Source organism: Buteo buteo, chromosome 6 (assembly GCF_964188355.1).
Source record: "Buteo buteo chromosome 6, bButBut1.hap1.1, whole genome shotgun sequence".
In the NCBI taxonomy this organism is placed as follows: Eukaryota; Metazoa; Chordata; class Aves; order Accipitriformes; family Accipitridae; genus Buteo; species Buteo buteo.
The window spans coordinates 18,187,798-18,195,313 of record NC_134176.1 but is presented as its reverse complement, the minus strand read 5'-3'; positions in this window follow the sequence as shown (position 1 = coordinate 18,195,313).

Below are 7,516 nucleotides of genomic sequence, written 5' to 3'. Positions count from 1 at the left end.
AAAAATACTTCATAAAACTTAGTCTCTGCCAGTAAAATGGAGGCTTTGCTGCTGGATGAATGCCTGTCTTAGGAAGTTCTTTATTTTAAGCATCCATTTATCACTGTAACAGGGACCATTGGCTGCAAGCATTCAGAGACTGCAAAATGAGCTTTTCCATGAGTACATACTCATCATTCAACTCTAATGATCCAAAGAAAAGTTTCAAACTAATCCATACAAGAAAAATGGCAGTGTCATCCTGGGATGTTAAAAGGAATAGAAACACCATGCAAGGTCACCCTGGTAATATGGAAGAGCCCTGTATTTTCTTGAAGTACCTAATATGTATCTAAGGGTTTTGAAGCAAAGCCCATTGCTCCTGCCAAAGCAAAGGGCCTGTTTCTGGGTCATTCCAAAGTCCATGTGAATCCTACTGAAATCAGGGGTGGATGTGAGGGTTATGGTCTAACAAAAAAAGACGTTAAATAGGACGTCAAGCTTCTTGTTATTCACCTGATGATCTTGTCAATACTAGTAAACATATTCCAAGGTAATTTCTGGTGGTAAGGGGATACTTCTAATATCGAAGATGAAAATGAAAATATCAATATCCCTCAAAAATGGGGAAGCACCTTCTCTTGATGGATGGAGCAAAGTGAGACACAGGGTGGGTGTCAGCTTCTGGGCTGGGTAGACAGAGCAGCTGGCATAGCTGAGCCAACACTCTACCTCACTTCTACTGTTGCCTTGTTTTGTGGTGGTTTTATTTTACCCCTGAGGGTGTGACTTCTCTAATTAGCTTTTTTTGTTACATGGAATTGATACATAAAGATTTCTTTTTCTCATCTCTGGCTAAATAGAAGATAACAGCTTCATTAGACGATTAAGTGTTCTTCCAATCAAACAGCAATATGTTGTCCCTTGGGAGATTTCTTTAACCACAGAATAAAAGCAGCTGCTTGAATTGCACTGTGCTTGAGGGCCACTCTAAGGGCAACCAAGGCCGCCGCTTTTCTTGAGAGCATCTTTGGAGCAGAGCAGGAGGGAGTTCTGTGTTTGGTTCCCGTATTACAGTGTGGATTTCCAAAGGACCCCTCTGCTTACCTACCTCTTCCAGTTAACAAAGCTGTTCTCAGAATACAAAAAAATGCATTTCTTTGCTTAAGTCAAGGAATAAACCTCAGAGTGAGTTGAAGCACTCAGATGTAAAATTTTAAAATAAAATAAAATAAAACAAAATAAAATAAAATAGAACTGGAGTGCTTCTGATACCCAGGAGTCTGTGAACAGAGGTGGGAAGGTCAGGACTGAACACGTGATTCCTCTTTGTGGCTATTGTACAGTGTGTACCTGTTGCTTATAAAGGGTTAACAAATCATCAGTAGATGCAATAAGCATGTTAAAAACATGAGTAGCCTGTGATCCAGATGGCTATAAACATACCATGGTGGTAGACATGGTCTTCAGCAGTTATAAATAGAGCCTATCAAAATATGGAAAAGTGTTTCTGCAAAATATTGCAATGAACCAAAGTTGTTTTCAGTTCCAAGGGTTTGAAATATGTGTTCTTATTTACAAAAAAAAAAAGTTTGACAAAAAATCCCATTTCACTTCTGCTTTCATTTGTTAAAAATATAATCAAAATAGATATTGACAATTTGTATTGATCAAAACCCCTGTAAAATGGACTGCCAGTCAATGTTCAAGGAGGGAGCTGAGTTTCTCTCTGAGGCACTGATCCTGCAGAGAGTTTCTAGACAAATGATTTGGGGCTGCCTTATCATTGTTAGGCTTGCATCTCTTTCTCCATGTTTCACAAGAAATTCAAAGCAAGAGAGATCTGCATCTACATATATTGTTGTTCCCATTGCTCTGACTTCTAAAATATCAGTTTTAAGTCTGTAGCATCGCCTGTTGGATATTTCCTAGCTTCAAAGCCAGAGAGGCATATGGTTTTTTCAAGCTGAATCTATTGAAGTAAACAACGAGGACCATCCCCACGCCTGGTAGCAGAGGAAAGACAAACTGGCCAACATGTACATCAGCAGTGGTGTTAAGCCAAAATAAATCTCTGAAATCACGGAAGAGTTCCCAGGCAGATGTGCTGATTTGTTATGGTTCCTTTCAAGGAGGAGGAGGTTCCTGCTAAGGTTTTGCAGGAGAACTTGAGCTGCAGCAGATGCCACTTGTGCATGGGCCGGAGTGAAAGGGAGTAGTAGTATGTCTGCAGCAGTGCTGGGACTGGGGAAGGACGCTCAGGTCCTTCACACAGGCTTCCTGCTTTCACATCGGCGAGCTGGAGAAAGCTGTAGCTCTCATAAAAAGGTAGCTTAGGCTTATGTTATTGCAGCAGGACCCGTATCACACAAAGAGTGGGAGGCAGGACATATCCTTTCTCATGAAAACTCTGAGAGATTACCCCCTTCCACACAAGGACAAAACTGGTGGCAGAAAGGTCCTACCTCAAAAGTAAAGTGAGACCTGGGAACAGCATGATCTTCCAGCTCCCAAGTGAACACGGTAGTGGTATTTGTCAGCAAGAGATCGTATTTGTTGACAACTGATACACACAATCCCTTGTGCAGATCCCACAGAGGCAGCTACGTGGAGACATGGCTCTCTGAGGCTCTGTTCCTCCAGAGGGTTTCTGCACAGGTGATCCTGAGCCCATGGACAACCTGGGAGTGACCCAGGCAAGCAAGAAATGTCCTTCTCAATGGCTGCCGTGGCTGAGGGAGCAGTGAGGACCACCCCTCTAGCGGCACTTGCAACCAGCCTGAGGCAAAGGGCTTCTTTGACCAGAACTGTTTTATACACAGCAGTTCTGCAGGTCTTTGACTGACCTCTGCCATAGGTGAATCCTAGTCACGTAGAAACCTGCTTCAAACCAGAAACAATTTAATTTCTTCATGAAATACCACTTTAGATGAGCTGTGTTGCTTAGCTGGCTGTTTTCCTTGTGTTACTGGACCTCTAAGACCACAGGGAACATCTGTATGATTTGGCACCAAGTAAAACAAGTTGAAAAGGAGCAGGGGGGTCCTGAAAGCCAAGGAGCTCACACATCCTTGCAGAGAGGGCCAGAAGTACTTACCTCGAGAGGTCAGACCTTGCAGCAGCTGAGAAGAGAACCGATACATGGCTCTCCCCATCCTGGCACAAGGCAGAAGTTAAGGCTGCACTGAAGCTGTTAAGGACAGAGGTGATGCAAAGCTAGTATAGGCAACAGGAGCATCATTCCTGCACTTGGGTCACAACAAACCCATGCAATGATACAGGCTTGGGGAAGAGTGGCTGGAAAGCTGCCCAGCAGAGAAAGACCTAGGCGTGTTGGTTGACAGCCGGCTGACTATGAGCCAGCAGTGTGCCCAGGTGGCCAAGAAGGCCAACAGCATCCTGGCCTGTATCAGAAATAGTGTGGCCAGCAGGAGCAGGGAAGTGATCGTCCCCTGTACTGGGCACTGGTGAGGCCGCACCTGGAGTCCTGTGTTCAGTTTTGGGCTCCTCACTACAGGAAAGATACTGAGGTGCTGGAGCGTGTCTAGAGAAGGGCAGCCAAGCTGGTGAGGGGCCTGGAGCACAAGTCTTATGAGGAGCAGCTGAGGGATCTGGGTTTTTTTAGCCTGGACAAAAGGAGGCTGAGGGGAGACCTTATCGCTTTCTACAACTACCTGAAAGGAGGTTGTAGTGAGGTGGGTGCTGGTCTCTTTTCCCAAGTAGCAAGTGATAGGATGAGAGGAAATGGCCTCAAGTTGTGGCAGGGGAGGTTTAGGTTGGATATTAAGAAAAATTTCTTTACTGAAAGGGTTTTCAAGTGTTAGAACAGGCTGCCCAGGGAAGTGGTTGAGTCACCATCCCTGGAGGTATTTAAAAGACGTGTAGATGTGGCGCTTAGGGACATGGTTTAGTGGTGGACTTGGCAGTGTTAGGTTTATGGTTGGACTTAATGATCTTAAGGGTCTTTTCCAACCTAAATCATTCTATAATTCTATGATTCCTGATGCCTGACAATCCCTTTCAAAGCAAAAGTAGGTCTTCCACTTTGATCCACCTATGAAGTGTTGTTCTGGGGCTTTGGAAATGTTATAAATGATTCTGGCTTTCCAATATAAATAAGGGTGTTTCCAGTATCTATACCCACAAGGAGTTTTCTCCTGTAGCATTCAAATTCAAACCCCCCTCAACATGACTACATGAATATCAAGTCCTGAAGCCCCCTTCCCAAGAGCCTCCCAAAGGAAGAAGGGCCAGGCCATGCTCCCAAGACCCATAGGCAGGCTGTCTGGTGCTTGCATCCTTCCACAGAAGAGTACAGGAAACCCAGAGTAAGGATCTAACTAGATGTTTTGCAACCATTGCCAAGAGTTGGGTCAAGTAGTCTGCTCACAAATCAGGAATTATCAGGCTTCATCAGCAGTGGCTGACATGGCCAGCACTTCCCCTCCAAGTGACCCAGGAGAACTGACCCTTCTCAGCTGCCTCGAGATGCAGCTTCAGTAATTAGGAGCCTGTTTCTGCTCAGGATTTGTCTGGGCAATCAGGAGACTTTCTAGAGCATTTTGCTCTGAAATATCACAGGTTTAGGTCTACAAAAATCTCCAGCTGAGCGAAGCAAACCTGACCAGTCTCTGGTGGGTTTAAATTGGTATTCAGAGGGAATAAAGTGTCAAGTCTGCTGTTAGACATGCAGAATTCAAACTGATTTCCCATCTCTGTTTTTGGTGATGAATAACATCCACTGATATGTCTTTTTTCTTTTTTTTTTTAAGACTTCTTCTGAACAGCAGTTATTCCCCCTTGTAGCTGATATCCTCACTATTACCTTTACTCCTTGCCTGAGTACATTTAAAGGACATCCTTGCCTCTGGGAAATGTGTCCCAAACTCAGGGAAGGAAGCCAGGACTAGGACTCAAACCAAAACTGACTGACAAGGGTATTGACCTGAGTATGTTTGGGTTCAGGCTCCTCATGAACAATTTGTCTAGAAACGCAAATAACAAATTAGCTCTTTACACTTCCAGTTTCTCACTATGTGAATCTATGTCAAGCAAAACAGCTGCAATGTTCCCCTCAGTACAGAAAGTCACGTACTCACTGCAGCTTTAAATACAAAGTGAATGTAGTACCCATTTATCTTCTCTGCCCGGGGGAAACCCTTCCATTTCTGCTCCCCTGGGTTTACACATGACAGCAATTGCCTCTTACATAGCACGAAACGCGTACAAGGATTTCACCATGGTTGTGGTTATGTAGCTGCCTCTATAAAACAAAAAGCTGTTGAGAGCCAGCAGACATTGTTTCAGTAAAAACCTAAAAAACAGAGAGAGAAGAGAGAAGCACAGTCAGGCTTTTCTTCCTTTTTTTTTTTAACCCCCAGCAAAGTAGAAAGCATGGTTTGTCCCGAAACATTTCCACAAGCAGTGAGTAGCAGAGGCTGGGTCTGAACTCAGCTGAGTACAAACAGAGTGGAGATCTCTGCAAGGTCAGTGGTAGAAGCCCAAACCCTTTCCTCCACACAGAGCAAACTGGGGGGGCAGACAGCTTCCTCGGGATCCTGAAACTTTTCTTTGGGCTCATCCTGCAATGCGGAGGAACCTGTCTAGACCATTTTGTCTGCAGAGCATGTGGATGAAGTGGGCTCAGCAGAGGCTCTGCTGCATTTGAAGGTGCCTCATGCTGCTGTCCCCTGCTCTGCAGAAGGTAATTCCTGCTCCCCAAGGACAGGCCCTGCAGCCCCTGCTCTCCTGGGAAGAAAAAGGATTGGTCAGGAAAGAAACCTGAGCTCCTGCATGGTGAGGAAAAGCTCAGTAACAGTAATTTAAGATTCTGTGGCTGCTCCTCAAGCTGCTCTGTGCTGATGCTCTCAGGCAATTTAATACCTGAAAGGCTACTTCCTCCTGTTCTCTGCTTAGTATAGAAGGAAAGGTTTGCTTTGCCTGTGAAGAGAACATTCATTAACTGGCATTAACATGCAATCTGGTGTTCAAAAACTGCCTTATCAACAGAACATCTGAGGTAAGAGCCATCTGCACTGCAAAGGCTGCCTGCAGCTCTGCTCCGCCTGTGCAGAGAATAGCCTGACCCAAACCAGGATGAATGGATAGAGGGAAGGGACTAAGGTGCCAACTGAGACCAACCATGCCACAGTGGGAGTCTTTTTCCTTGCCTCATCCAGGCTGAGTCAGATTGCCTAATACAGACTGAGACCACTCTCTACTACTGACATACTGCTGGAGCCTGTCTAAGACCTCCAGACATCCTCCCTATTCTCTCCGTGATGTCTTTTATACGAGGGAATAAATAGATCTTGGATACTGAGGCCTGAGACATCTGTGTATGGTTGTCCTGATTTCAGCTGGGATAGAGTTAATTGTCTTCCTAGTAGCTGGTTCAGTGCTATGTTTTGAGTTCAGTGTGAGAAGAATGTTGATAACACACTGATGTCTTCAGTTGTTGCTAAGTAGTGTTTAGACTTAGTCAAGGATTCTTCAGCTTCTGATGCCCAGCCAGCAAGAAGGCTGGAGGGGCACAAGGAGTTGGGAGGGGACACAGCCAGGGCAGCTGACCCAAACTGGCCAGAGGGGTATTCCATACCAATGGATGTCACATCTAGTATATAAACTGGGGAGTGGGGTTGGGGGGGATCACCACTTGGGAACTAACTGGGTGTCAGTCGGTGGGTGGTGAGCAATGGCATTGTGTCTCACTCGCATATTCCAATCCTTTTATTATTACTATTGTCATTTTATTAGTGTTACTATTATCATTATTAGTTTCTTCTTTTCTGTTCTATTAAATTGTTCTTATCTCAACCCACGAGTTTTACTTTTTTTTTTTTCGACTCCGTCCCCATCCCACTTGGCAGGGGGGGCAGAGCAGTGAGTGAGCGGCTGTGTGGAGCTTAGCTGCTGGCTGGGGTTAAACTACAACAATGGTCATTGCTAAAATGAAAACCAGGTATTTCACGTATCCCCAGAAAGTTTCTGGGACACTAAATGAAGACTAAAGAAGTCCTAGTGAGAGCAGGATACACCTGGATCTCTTTGCACTGTGTTATAGGTAAGTAGGCTGTGGGACTCATGGGCCAGTAGCCAGGTTTAAAGGAGTCACGTGAGAGCCAGAAGATTGGGATTGTTTCTCTTGGAAAGGAGATGAGTAAGGGAGAAATGTAAATATCCATGAAAACCTCACTGGACTAGGGAAGAGAGAAGAATTTTTGGTTTTCCCAGCTTTGAGCATCAGGATAAGAGGCAATTTAAAAACAACAGATGAAATATTTTTTCAGTGTTTAAGTGAGCTGTGCTACTTAATGCCATAAGAAGTCCTCAGGCTGAGAAGGCACCAAGTTTGAGGAGAGACTCTGTTCAGAGGGACAAGCAAGCTAGCTACTTCTAATTAGCACTAAAACATTGTGGAGCACTGTTAAACATCAGAGCTGATGCCCAGTTCTGAGGAGATTTGGAGGCTGGGATTCAGCCTGGCACAAGGGCAGGGAGAGGCCCTGTCCCCACCCCAGCCCCTGCCCCTGCCTCT